The following is a 15,238-nucleotide window of genomic DNA, read 5'->3' on the forward strand; positions in this document are numbered from 1 at the left end:
TTTTGTGAGAGAGATAAATAAATTTCGATTGTTCTTATTTTCCTCAATTAAGTTAGATGTGTAACCAGACCTCACCTTCTTGACCTACCCTCGCTTAAGCCAGTGACGCTCCAATAGAAAAGTGTTCTCTTTGCTCCCGTCAGAACAACAAACATACGTGGCTTTATTTCGAAAGGGATATTGTATCCATCCTTATGTTCACAATTTACTGGAATACATTTATCAATCATTATCTGCTGAAAAAATTATGCGAAGACATTCATAGTTATATATTGTTAATATTCTTGATGACTTTTTATTGGAGAATGTGCTGCCTCGATCCGTTCTAACATAATAAGAATAAAGAAAAAACATAAATCTAATTTCCTAATGAAAAAATGCCATTCGTAGATGTAAATTCACTAATAAAAACCACTCTTCCGTGGTTCTATAAGAATTCGAGCATACATGGACCATTCTACATTCTTCTTAAAAAAAAGCGTTAAAACCAATCAATGTTGTATTTTAAGTCTTTGTATAATAGCATATGTTATCATTGTCTGTTTGTATACTTCTTGTATGTTATACTGTGTTTTCTGCAATAAAACCCCCCAAAAAACCAGAAACAGTGCATGCTGATATTTGACTTTAAAAACCCGCAACAATTAAGATCTTACTGATTACAGTATCAATATGAGGAAATCAGCCATTTGAATATTTAACTTAGGCCTAATCTATGACTTCTGTTGGTCACATGCCTTTGAAAATCTTGTTCTCAGGATTCTCGTCACGGCTTATTTTTGTGCATTCAAAGTGCCATCGATAAATTAAATTGTGTTCGTTGCTCTGTAGCTTTGCCTGCCCATACCATAACCATGGGGCACTCAGTTCAGCAACGTTGACATCAGCACCCCGGCCTCGCCCTCACCCAAGCCATACACATGTCTGCGTTGTGAAGCTGGATTGACATAGTTGCCAAATTCTCTAAAACGACGTTAGTGCAGCTTATGAGTAGAGGAAATGAATTCTCTGGTAAGTAGCTCTGTAGACAGGCCTACAGTCAGCATGCCAATTGCACACTCCCTCAACTTAGACATCTGTGCATTGTGTTTAAAAAATACAACATGTTTAGAGTGGCCTTTTTTCCCCAGCACAAGGTCACTGTTTATATTTGATCATTATGTTTAATCAGCTTCTTGATAACCACACCAGTCAGTGGGATGATATCTTGGCAAAGGATAAATTGGTCACTAACACGGATAAACAAAGTTGTGCCACACAATTTGAGAGAAATAAGCCTTTTTGTGCATATAGAACATTTCTGAGATCTGTTTATTTCAGCTCATGAACATGGACCAACACTTTACTGGTTGCATTAGATATTTTTATTCAGTATAACTTTCTGAATATTGTCCTCAGGTCACATTGTTGTTATTTAAAAAAAATTATGTATGGAACGTATAATATATATACTTGGTACATTTGAGTGAGTAATTTAGTCAAATGTACATTTAAATACTTCAGGGTTTTTGTTTGTTAATCATCATTTGATTAGTGTCTTTACCACATGGAACCAAAATAATGTTATTCCTATTGAATGATGTGGTGTTCATATTAAGAAGAGGGTTTGCTCTTAAACTAAGTTGTCATTTATGAATGTTGTGAAAAAAATGAGCTTTATCTTAATTTCCAGTAATCTAAGAAGTATACTTAAATTCTATTGGGTCTAAAGATTAACATGAAACCAACTTCCAAATGTCAATTACTGCCCAACTGATTGCTTGAAAAAAATATTTTTGATAGCATTTATACTTTTTGAACTATAACAATAATTTAAATGAGCTCCCAATGCTATTCTTAATGGGTGGAAAAAAAGCCCATAGACTTTAAATGGTAAAAATCAGACGGTCCAACTTATATGGCTTGTTGAAGGATATTTGACACTATGTATACTTTTGGAACTATAACTTTACATTTGCATAAATTAACATGGTTGAATTGAAGACCATAGAATACAGTGGTAAGGCTATGCAAAATGTCCTGACTCCTTGGTTAATTAAGCTTCAAGACTACTAAAACGTTCAGGCTATACTAACTTCAAATTCTATAAATAAATATAAACATCATGAATAATATAACTCACCAACAATAACTCTTGAACCGCTTCGAGCTAGACACCAAATCAATTTCGATGTTCAGCTATCCTAACTTTACACGTCTTTATCAACATAACTACATCATTCGAAAGTATTCAGACCCTTGAACTTTTTCCACATTTTGTTACATTACAGCCTTTATTCTAAAATGGATTAAATACATTACCCTTATCATTTTTTTTACACATATCCCATCTGACAAAGCGAAAAAAGTTTGAGAAATGTTGAAAAGGTATTAAAAAACAAAACCTTATTTACATTAACATTCGACCCTTTGCTAGGACCTTCTACCTGAGAAAATTGAGCTCATCGTGATCCTGTCCATTATCATCCTTGAGTGTTTCTTACAAACTGATAAGGATCCACCTGTGCACATTTAAGAATTGTTCATGATTTGGAAAGGCACAGCACCTGTCTATATAAGTCCCACAGTAGGCCTACATCTCAGAGCAAAAACCAAAGCCATGAGGTCGGAAGAATTACTCGTAGAGCTCCGAACAGAATTGTGTCAAGGCACAGATCTGGGAAGGGTAGGGAAAAATGTCTGCAGCATTGAATGTTCCCAAGAACACAGTAGCCTCCATCATTTCTTAAACTGCAGAAATTGGAACCACAAGACTCTTCCGGAGCTGGACTGCCTGGCAAACATCGGGAGAAGGGCCTTAGTGAGGGAGGCGACCAAGAAACCGAGGTCACACTGGAAATAGCTCTAGAGTTCCTCTGTGAAATGGGAGAACCTTCCAGAAGACAACCATCTCTGCAGCACTCCAACAATCAGGCCTTTTATGGTAGAGTGCCAGACGGAAAGGCTTATCCCTCAGTAAAAGGCACATGACAGCCTCCTTTGAAGTTTGCCAAAAAGGCCAACCTAAAGGTCCCCTGAGGACCCAGCCAGAGCCTGGACTTGAACCCGATCGAACATCTCTAGAGAGACCTAAAATAGCTGTGCAGCAACCTCCCCATCCTTGAGATAGCTAGAAGTTTACTAGATAGCTACAGTAGTTGGTCTTATACCAACAAACAGAACTTGCTACTTTAGCTAAACCAAAGCCAATCTGTCCTAGCTACAGATAATTGAGAGGATCTGCAGAGAAAGAAGGGAAAACTCTCCAAATACAGGTTGTGCCAAGCTTGTAGCGTCATAACACAAGAGCTCAAGGCTGTAATCGCTGCCAAAAAGTGCCTCAAAAGTACTTGAGTAAAAGAGTCTGATACTTACTGTAACCAGTCAAAGTTTGACACCTACTCATTACAGTTTTACTTTATTTTTTACTATTCTCTACATTGTAGAATAATAGTAAGACATTAAAACTCATGTATTAACTTCTTAGGCTGGGGCAGTATTGAGTAGCTTGGGATGATAAGGTGCCCAAAGTAAACTGCCTGCTACTCAGCCCAGAAGCTAAGATATGCATATTATTAGATTTGGATAGAAAACACTCTGATGTTTCTAAAACTGTTTGAATTAAGTCTGTGAGTATAACAAACTCATATGGCAAGCAAAAACCTAAGAAAAATCCAACCAGGAAGTGGAATCTGAGGTTTGTAATGTTTCAAGGTAATTGCCTAGTCAAGATACAGTGTAAATGTTTGGTCCCGATTGCACTTCCTAGCGCTTCACTAGATGTCAACAGTCTTTAGAACCTTGTTTCAGGCGTTTCTACTGTGATGATACTAAGACGAGCGAAATGCAGAGGGGAAGTTTAGTCAGTCTGGGCATAAGTAATGGACATTATCGAAAAAAAACGACATTTATTGTGAAGGGGATCCTGGGAGTGCATTCTGATGAAGATGATGAAAGGTAAGGGAATATTTATGATGTAATTTCGTATTTCTGTTGACTCCAACATGGCAGAGAATTGTTGTTATTTTGAGCGCCGTCTCAGATTATTGCATGGTGTGCTTTTTACGTAAAGTTTATTTGAAATCTGACACAGCTGTTGCATTAAGAACAAGTATCTTTAATTCTATGTAAAACATGTATCTTTCATCAAAGTTTTTATGAGTATTCTGTTATTTGACGTGGCTCTCTACAATTTCTCCAGATATTTTGGAGGCATTTCTGAACATGGCGCCAATGTAAACCGAGATTTGTGGATATAAATATGCACATTATCGAACAAACATAAATGTATTGTGTAACATGATGTCCTATGAGTGTCATCTGATGAAGATCATCAAAGGTTAGTGATTAATTTTATCTCTATTTCTGCTTTTGTGACTACTATCTTTTGCTTGGAAAATGGCGTGTTTTTCTGTGCTATGTACTGAGCTAACATAATCGGACATGTTGGCTGGATTCACAACATGTGTAGCTTTAATTTGGTGTCTTTCATGTGTGATTTCATGAAAGATAGATTTATAGTAATATATTGAATTTGCGCTACATTTTTTCTGGCTTTTGGCCAAGTGGGACGCTACCGTCCCACATATCCCAGAGAAGTTAAGGAGAAGTATATCTTTAATTCCATGCATAACGTGTATTTTCATCAACATTTATGATGAGTATTTCTGTAAATTGATGTGGCTCTCTGCAAAATCATTTCTCAGTTCCAGATCTGTAGAATATGCATATATTTTACAGATTATGATAAAAACACTCCGGGTTAGATTTTCTCAGGTTTCGCCTGCAGAATTAGTTTTGTTATACTCACAGACAATATCATTCTGCTCCTGAGTGGCTCGCTTGTGGGCGTGCTGACAGGATATGGCAGCACTTCGGGTGTGCGTCAATAATTCTGCATACAGTAGTACATTTGTATGAAGGTGTGGTTATTCACAGGCAAATTGTTATATGCTATGGAGGTACATTTGTGTCTTTTTGTCGAGAGCAAAACCTTTTTTATTTTCAATAAAAAARAATTGTTCTGAAAGCAACTTTTTTCGACACAAAGGAAGTCAAAGCGGACACCTACAAAGATGGCATCTCAGGTAAGCAGCACTGGGCTGTATTGACGTATTCTAAAAATGACATCTGCTGCTTTAGATTGAACGGTCATATCTCAGTTATTGTTTTCATATCTATAAAAAATAAGCTGTTTTCTTTACTTTCAGAGAGCAAGCTGACCTAGGGGTCAAACATGTAGATATTGCCAGATGTTCACTGTCCGAGGAACAGGCCGTGAAAGCTTTACTGCTGGCAAAAGTGTCCATAACCAGAGGTAATTAAACTGTTCTGTGTTCTTTTTCTCCATCGCTGCCTGTCTTGTCGTACATGGAACCTGTCTCACATGCATGAATTWAAAAAAACTTAAGATGTCAGCTGCTAATTTTCAGATTTACACATAAACACAGCCATTTTTACTGGACTATCTGTCGCTGCCAAGTCATAATTTCCCTGGGGGTTAGCRTTGCAATAARCAAATGGTGAGACATATAGCCCTCTATATTTAAAGGTTTCAAGTACACTTCGATAGGTGTCTGCGTCATATACAGCATCTTCTATTGACATTATCTTCTATTGTTTGTCCTCATGTGTCTGTTTTTCAGAATAAAGTACTCTGTAGCCACTTAGTGTGGACACCAGGTGAGACCACACACACACACACACACAATAACAGTCTCTCTTCTTCACTTCATCCCTCTTCCCCTTGTCCCTAAATCCTAAGGTTATATCAGCTGTTTTGGTGAACCTCTTCTGCATCTGAACTGGCTGACACAGAGGGCACAGCATGATCATAGCTGATGTCACTTGGTCGGGTCAACAGGAAGTATTGCTAAAGAGATGCTTTACATTGAAATACAGTCAGAGATGTAGTAGTCCCAGAGTTAATGATCCAAGGTCAGTTTTGCATTTCACCTCCTGATTTAAGAGGACTGACCGTGTTAGAATAAAAAAAACAAGGCTTAATAATGCTCTCTCGTCTGCAGGTATGTTTTGATGTGAGAGAGAAAGCCAGTCCCGTCATCGCCTCCTCACCCGCTCTTAAGATAACCTTCGGGCCAACTGGGGGCCCAAGGCTGGTTAGGAGACACCGCAATTGTGATGAACTGAGAGAATATTAGGGTAGCAGTATAATTCATGAATCATATGCTGTCTGCCGCTGTTCTTACCTTTTTCCTTTCTGTCTTCTACACCTCTCTCCCCACCTGGTCTTTCTTCCTCGTTTTATAATGCACACCATATGTGCATTGAAGTACAGATTGACCTTGTATTTATCATATTACAATTATCATAATTATAATGCATTTTCGCATTTATAACACCTGGATAATGAAGTTCTTTCAATAAAGCYTTTCACATTCTCCACTGGTTGAAATTAAGTATCTCATTGAAATACTATCCTGTGTCCTCAGATTAATGCAGATGAAGGGAGTTAGATATCCAAATTTTATGTATATATGAAATACAAATCAATAATGTTTCTAGTCTATTGAATAGATACAATGTGTAATCATTGATGTCCCAGGAGCAGGAGTGGTAAACACTGTTGAACTGCCAACATCCGGAGCGACAGAGATGGCTGCCTCGCTTCGCATTCTCAGGAAACTATGCAGTATTTAGGTTTTTATGTATTTTCTCTTACATTGTTACCCCAGGAAATCTTAAGTTTGATTACATACAGCCGGAAGGAKCTATTGGATATAAGAGCAAAGTCAACTTACCAACACTACGACCAGGAATACGACTTTCCCGAAGCAGATCCTCTGTTTGGTCCACCACCCAGGACAATGGATCGGATCCCAGCCGGCGACCCAAAACAACGGCGCCACAGGAGGGGCAGAAGAAGCAGTCTTCTGGTCAGGCTCCAGAGACGGGCACACCGCTCCCGAGTTTACTACTCGTCAACGTCCAGTCTCTTGACAACAAGGTAGACGAAATCTGAGCAAGGGTTGCCTTCCTAGAGAGATATCAYCGATTGTAACGTTCTTTGTTTCACGGAAACGTGGCTCACTCGAGACAGTACGGTACAGCCACCTGGTTTCTTCACGCATCGCGCCGACAGAAACAAACATCTCTCTGGTAAGAAGAAGGGCGGGGGGGTATGCCTTATGATTAACGAGACGTGGTGTGATCATAACAACATACAGGAACTCAAGTCCTTTTGCTCACCTGACCTAGAATTCCTTACAATCAAATGTCGACCACATTATCTACCAAGAGAATTCTCTTCGATTATAATCACAGCCGTATATATCCCRCCCAAGCAGACACATCGATGGCCCTGAATGAACTTCATTGGACTCTATGTAAACTGGAAACCACATATCCTGAGGCTGCATTCATTGTAGCTGGGGATTTTAACAAGGCTAATCTGAAAACAAGACTCCCTAAATTTTATCAGCATATCGAATGCGCTACCCGGCCGGAGAAAATCCTGGACCATTGTTACTCTAACTTCCCCGACACATACAAAGCCCTGCCCTGCCCTCCTTTCGGAAAATTTGACCACGACTCCATTTTGTTGCTCCCAGCCTATAGACAAAAACTAAAACAGGAAATGCCCGTGCTCAGGTCTGTTCAACGCTTGTCTGTTCAACGCTTCAAGATTGTTTCGATCACGTGGACTGGGATATGTTCCGCATAGTGACGGATAATAACATTGATGAATACGCTGATTCGGTGAGCGAGTTTGTTAGCAAGTGCATCGGTGATGTTGTATCCACAGCAACTATTAAACCCTTCCCCAACCAGAAACCTTGAATTGATGGCAGCATTCGTGCAAAACTGAAAGAGCGAACCACTGCTTTTAATCAGGGCAAGGCGACCGGAAACATGACTGAATACAAACAGTGTAGCTACTCCCTCCAGCAAGGCAATCAAACAAGTTAAGCGTCAGTATAGAGACAAAGTAGAGTCGTAATTCAACGGCTCAGACACGAGAGGTATGTGGCAGGGTCTACAGTCAATCACGGACTACAAAAATAAAACCAGCCCCGTCGCGGACCACGATGTCCTGCTCCCAGACAAACTAAACAACTTCTTTGCTCGCTTTGAGGACAATACAGTGCCAACGACCCGCTACCAAAACCTGCGGGCTCTCCTTCACCGCAGCCCACGTGAGTAAAGCATTTAAACGTGTTAACCCTCGCAGGGKTACCGGCCCAGACGGCATCCCTAGCCGCAACCTCWGAGCTTGCGCAGACCAGCTGGCTGGTGTGTTTACGGACATATTCAATCTATCCTTATCCCAGTCTGCTGTTCCCACATGCTTCAAGAGGGCCACCATTGTTCCAGTTCCCAAGAAAGCTAAGGTAACTGAGCTAAATGACTATCGCCCTGTAGCACTCATCTCCATCATCATGAAGTGCTTTGAGACACTAGTCAAGGATCATATCATCTCCACCCTACCTGACACCCTAGACCCACTCCAATTTACTTACCGCCCGAAAAGGTCCACAGATGACGCAATCGCAATCACACTGCACACTGCACTAACCCATCTGGACAAGAGGAATACCTATATAAGAWTGCTGTTCAATGACTACAGCTCAGCATTTAACACCATAGTACCCTCCAAACTCGTCATTAAGCTCGAGATCCTGGGTCTCGACCCCGCCCTGTGCAACTGGGTCCTGGACTTCCTGACGTGCCACCCCCAGGTGGTGAGGGTAGGAAACAACATCTCCACCCCGCTGATCCTCAACACTGGGGCCCCACAAGGGTGCATTCTCAGCCCTCTCCTGTGCTCCCTGTTCACCCATGACTGCGTGGCCATGCACGCCTCCAACTCCTGTCTCTTATACACATCTAGATGTGTATAAGAGACAGCTCCTGTGCTCCCTGTTCACCCATGACTGCGTGGCCATGCACGCCTCCAACTCAATCATCAAGTTTGCAGACGACAGTACAGTGGTAGGTTTGATTCCCAACAACGACGAGACGGCCTACAGTGAGGAGATGAGGGCCCTCAGAGTGTGGTGTCAGGAAAATAACCTCACACTCAACGTCAACAAAACAAAGGAGATGATCGTGGACTTCAGGAAACAGCAGAGGGAGCACCCCCCTATCCACATCGACGGGACAGTAGTGGAGAAGGTGGAACGTTTTAAGTTCCTCGGCGTACACATCACGGACAAACCGAAATGGTCCACCCACACAGACAGCGTAGTGAAGAAGGCGCAACAGCGCCTCTTCAACCTCAGCAGGCTGAAAAAATTRGGCTTGTCACCAAAATCACTCACAAACTTTTACAGATGCACAATCGAGAGCATCCTGTCGGGCTGTATCACCGCCTGGTACGGCAACTGCTCTACCCACAACCGTAAGGCTCTCCAGAGGGTAGTGAGGTCTGCACAACGCATCACCGGGGGCAAACTACCTGCTCTCCAGGACACCTACACCACCCGATGTCACAGGAAGGCCAAAAAGATCATCAAGAACAACAACCACCCGAGCCACTGCCTGTTCAGCCCGCTATCATTCAGAAGGCGAGGTCAGTACAGGTGCATCAAAGCTGGGACCGAGAGACTGAAAAACTGCTTCTATCTCATGGCCATCACACTGTTAAACAGCCATCACTAACATTGAGTGGCTGCTGCCAACATACTGACTCAATCTCTAGCCACTTTAATAATAAAACTTTGGATGTAATAAATGTATCTCTAGTCACTTTAAACTATGGCACTTTATATTGCTTAAGACTTGACCACTTTATATAATGTTTACATACCCTACACTACTCATCTCATATATATAGACTGTACTCTATACCATCTACTGCATCTTGCCTATGCCATTCGGCCATCGCTCATCCATATATATATTTTATGTACATATTCTTATTCAAACCTTTACACTTGTGTGTATAAGGTAGTTGTTGTGAAATTGTTCGATTACTTGTTAGATATTACTACATTTGCTAACCGTGTGTATGTGACAAAAAAAATGATTTGTTGAAGTGTATAATTGTAATACATACATGCGGACACAGCATCATTCAAATAATGGAGTTTGATATGACTGAAAAAGAATGTCTCAGAGATTCATACCTGAACCGCACCTTTTTTTGCCAAGGAAGAGTACATGATCAGTGAACATATTCAATGTACATGCTACAATGTGGGAATCTCATGTGTGGTAATAACTACAGTACATGTGTATGTATATAAGACTTGCAACATTGGCACAATAAAGTTATTATATTCTACTCTATCCATAGGCTTCATTAATGCCAGTCAGGCTTGAAGTTGATACAACAACTATGCTAGCTGAGGTTCATAGATTGGTATGAATATTAGTTCAGAACCTAACGTTTTAGGGTCCATACACAGATCGGCTACATACTGTAGCTAGCTACACATCCATAGGCATAGTAATTTTTATCCTCCACTACACAATAAGCAAGTAAATAGTTAGCTAGCTATGTTACTTCAGCTGCATTGCAAGGCAAGCTTACACAATTTTACATTAAATTTTCAGTAAATACTTTAGCTAGCTAGATTCTTTACAACCACTGTTTCCCAAGACAACAGCCTGGTTTGCTGGTTTTCTCAGGAGTCCCTAACACATTAAACAACACAAATTACAAATTCATTCTCCTAACACTAGCTAGCTGGCTAATGTTAGCTGGTCAGATAACTTGCTAAATAGCGATAAATTAACTTTATGACAAAAAAATATGCACAAACGTTTGTCTCTACATTAACTAACATATTCCTCTCAATTGTACATTTTTTGCTTGACTCGTTATGACGTTATAACAACTTACATCAACTTACATTGGAACCACTCGATATGATTGGTCATATAAAAACCTTGAGACCCAAATGCATAAAGAGTGCTCTAACACCCCCTTGTGGTGGTCTGGAGCAATGAAGCCGTGACCCTGGGTACCTCTAAATCCCGCGGTGCAAGCTCGCAGCTTTTAAAGGAGGAACCACTGTAACTGACGAGAATTTTCTTGTTAGGTAAAATGGCCGGCATTTGATTGTAAGGAATTCTAGATTGGGTGAGCAGAATGACTTGAGTTCTTGTATGTTGTTATGATTACACCATGAGTTGTTAATCATAAAGCATACACCCCCGCTCTTCCTCTTCCCAGAGAGGTGTTTATCTCTGTCGGCGTGATGCATGGAGAAGCCCGGTGGCTGTACCGATTCCGACAACATTTCCCGAGAGAGCCATGTTTCCGTGAAACAGAGAATGTTACAATCTCTGAAGTCTCTCTGGAAGGCAACCCTTGCTCAAATTTTGTCTACCTTGTCGTCAAGAGACTGGACATTGGCAAGTAGTATACTCGGGAGTGGTGAGTGATGTGCACGTCTGCGGAGCCTTCTGCTGCYTCATTGTTTTGGGTCGCCTACTGGGARCAAATCCATTGTCCTGGGTGGTGATCCGAACAGAGGATCCGCCTCAGGAAAGTCGTATTTCTGGTCGTAATGTTGGTAAATTGACATTGCTCTTAAATCCAATAGTTCTTCCCGTCTGTATGTAACAAGACTTAAAATTTCCTGGGGTAACAATGTAAGAAATAATACATAAATAAAACAAAATCCTGCATAGTTTCCTAAGAACGGGAAGTGAGGCAACCATTTCTGTCGGTGTCATTTCATACAGCCTGTCTCTTTCCATAAGGGAGGAGGTCTTTATTCCAGTGAGATTTCTAAAGCGAACACCACCATATTTAGTTCTACTCAACCTAGATCTAGGCAGAGACACGGTCTCAATGGGGATAGCTGAAATGACTACACTGACTGTGCTAGTCACAGACTCCACTAAGCTGGCAGGCTGGCAAACTGCACCTTATCTCATTGTGGAGCTAGAGGAGTTAGAGCCCTGTCTATGTTGATAGATAAGATGAGAGCACCCAGCTAGGATGGAGTCTGTCACTCCTCAGCAGGCCAGGCTTGGTCCTGTTCGTGGGTGAGTCCCAGAAAGAGGGCAAATTATCTGCAAATTCTATCTTTTGGGAGGGGCAGAAAATACTTTTCAGCCAGTGATTGAGTTGTGAGACTCTGCTGTAGAGCTCATCACTCCCCCTTACTGGGAGGAGGCCAGAGACAATTACTTAATGCCGACACATCTTTCCAGCTGATTTACACACTGAAGCTATGTTGCACWTGGTGACCCCTGACTGTTTCATCCTAACATCGTTGGTGCCAACYTCGATAACAGTATCCCRTTACTCTCTACACCAGTTTTAGCCTTAGCCAGCACCATCTCCAGATTAGCCTTTACGTCGTCAGTAGCCCTGCCCCCTGGTAAACAGTGTATGATCGCTGGATGATTAATTTTAAGTCTAATATTGTGGGTAATGGATTTGCCAATGACTAGGGTTTTCAATTTGTCAGAGTTAATGGTGGGAGGCTTCATTAGATCAGACCCCGTAACGGGTGGAGGAAAGACCTGATAATGCTCGGCCTCTGACTCCAACTGGTTGATTAATGGGTAGAACCGTTTGAAAGTTTCTGTCGGCTGAATGAGCGACTCCAGTTGAGCATGCCGACAGCATTTCTTTCCAGTAGCCATGAGAAAATTGTCCGGCTGCGGGTGCAGGGGTACTTAAACTACTATCTTTATTTATTGGTGGCACAGACGCTGTTTCATCRTTTCCTACACTTAAATTTCCCTTGCCTAACGATTACATCTGAAGCTGGGTTTGCAGCACAGCTATCCTCACCATAAGGCGATACATTTCCTGTATATTATGAGTACAGAGACTGCAATTGGATGGCATAATGTTACTACTTAGCTTTTTGGACTGGTGGAGATCCTGTAGAACCATGTCCAGATAAAGCTTCCAGGGTTAAAAAGTTGAATGAAAAAATTTGAGCGAGGAAAAAATTAAGATGTTGGTAAATGTATTGATAGTAAAAAACTCAAAGTTTGGCAGATAGCCAAGTAGCAACAAACAACACAGCAGCACGGAGACATGTCCGGAAGTTGAGGGCGGAGCTAGCGGATTTCTCCAAGTAAGAAATATCCATTGAAGTGGTCAAGTTATTGTCAAGTGTTATTGAAGTGTTTTTAGGTGAAAACTYGAAGGGAAAAAAGCGGTGGATCCTTAACAGGTTTTAATCACAAATTCATGTGATATTGCCAATTATTTTAATGATTACTTCATTGGCAAATTGGGCAAATTTAGGCAGGAAATGTCAACAACGAACAGTGAGCCATTGTACTCATGCATAAAAAAAGCATTGCAAGTTTGAATTATGTAAAGTTAGCGTGGGAGACGTTGAACAATTATTGTTATCGATCAGTAATGACAAACCTCCTGGCATTGACAACTTAGATGGAAAGCTACTGAGGATGGTAGCTGAATCTATAGCCACTCCTATCTGTCATATCTTTAATCTGAGTTTAGAGGAAAGGCGTTGTCCTCAAGCCTGGAGGGAAGCCAAAGTCATTCCGCTASTCAAGAGTGGTAAAGCGGCCTTTACTGMTTCTATCAGCAGACCTATCAGCTTGCTGCCAGCTCTTAGAAAACTGCTGGAAAAAATAGTGTTTGACCAAATACAATGTTACTTCTCTGTAAACAAATTAACAACAAACTTGCAGCATGCTTATAGTGAAGGACACTCAACATGTACTGCACTGACACACATGACTGATGATTGGTTGAATAAATGTATAGCATGAAGATTGTTGGAGCTGTACTGTTCAGTGCAGCCTTTGATATTATTGACCATAACCTGTTGTTGAGAAAACATATGTGTTATGGSTTTTCAACCTCTGCCATATTGTGGATTCAGAGCCATCTATCTAATAGAACTAAGATGGCTTTCTTTAATGGAAACTTCTCTAATGCCAAACATGTAAAGTGNAAACTGCTGGAAAAAATAGTGTTTGACCAAATACAATGTTACTTCTCTGTAAACAAATTAACAACAAACTTGCAGCATGCTTATAGTGAAGGACACTCAACATGTACTGCACTGACACACATGACTGATGATTGGTTGAATAAATGTATAGCATGAAGATTGTTGGAGCTGTACTGTTCAGTGCAGCCTTTGATATTATTGACCATAACCTGTTGTTGAGAAAACATATGTGTTATGGSTTTTCAACCTCTGCCATATTGTGGATTCAGAGCCATCTATCTAATAGAACTAAGATGGCTTTCTTTAATGGAAACTTCTCTAATGCCAAACATGTAAAGTGRGTTGTASRGCAGGGCAGCTCTCTAGACCKTCTAGTCTTTTKTATTTTCACCATTGACCTYCCTCTGGCATTAAACAAAGCATGCGTGTATGCTGATGATTCAACCATATACACATCAGCAAACACAGATAATTAGGTCAATGAAGTCCTTAGCAAAGAGTTGAAGTCTGTTTTGGAATGGGTGGCCAGTAATAAACTGGTCCTGAACATCTCTAAAACTAAGAGCATTGTATTTCGTCCAAATCATTCCTTAAGTTCTACACCTCAGCTGAATCTGGTAATGAATGCTGTGGCTGTTGAACAAGTAGAGGACACAACATTTCTTGGCGTTACCTTAGATTGTAAACTGTCATGATAAAAACATATGGATTCAATGGTTGTAAAGGTGGGGAGAGAGGTCTAGCCGTAATAAAGAGATACTTTGCTTTTTTGTCCAGCAGGCTCTAGTTTTGCCTTATCTTGATTATTGTTCAGTCGTGTGCTTGAGTGCTGCAAGGAAAGACCTAGTTAAGCTGCAGCTGTCCCAGAACAGAGCGGCARGTCTTGGTCTTCATTGTAATCAGAGGGCTAATATAAATACTATGCATGCCAGTGTCTCTTGGCTAAGAGTTGAGGAGAGACTGACTGCATCACTTCTTATTTTTATAAGAAACATMAATTATGTTGAAAATACCAAATTGTTTGCATAGTCAACTTACACACAGCTCTGACACACACACTTACCCCACCAGACATGTCACCAGGGGTCTTTTCACAGTCCCCAAATCCAGATTTTTTTTTAGATAATGTACAGTATTATAAAGAGCCATTATTGCATGGAGCTCCCTTCCATCTCATATTACTCAAATGAACAGCAAACCTGGTTTCAAAAAACAGATAAAGCAACACCTCACAGCACAARGCCTCTATTTGACCTAGATAGTTTGTGTGTATGTATTTTAAATCAAATCCAATTTTATTTGTCACATACCCGAATACAACAGGTGTAGACCTTACAGTGAAATGCTTACTTATAAGCCCTTAACCAACAATGCAGTTTTAATAAAATACCCCC

Source organism: Salvelinus sp. IW2-2015, unplaced genomic scaffold (genome assembly GCF_002910315.2).
Source record: "Salvelinus sp. IW2-2015 unplaced genomic scaffold, ASM291031v2 Un_scaffold2604, whole genome shotgun sequence".
NCBI classification, from domain to species: Eukaryota; Metazoa; Chordata; class Actinopteri; order Salmoniformes; family Salmonidae; genus Salvelinus; species Salvelinus sp. IW2-2015.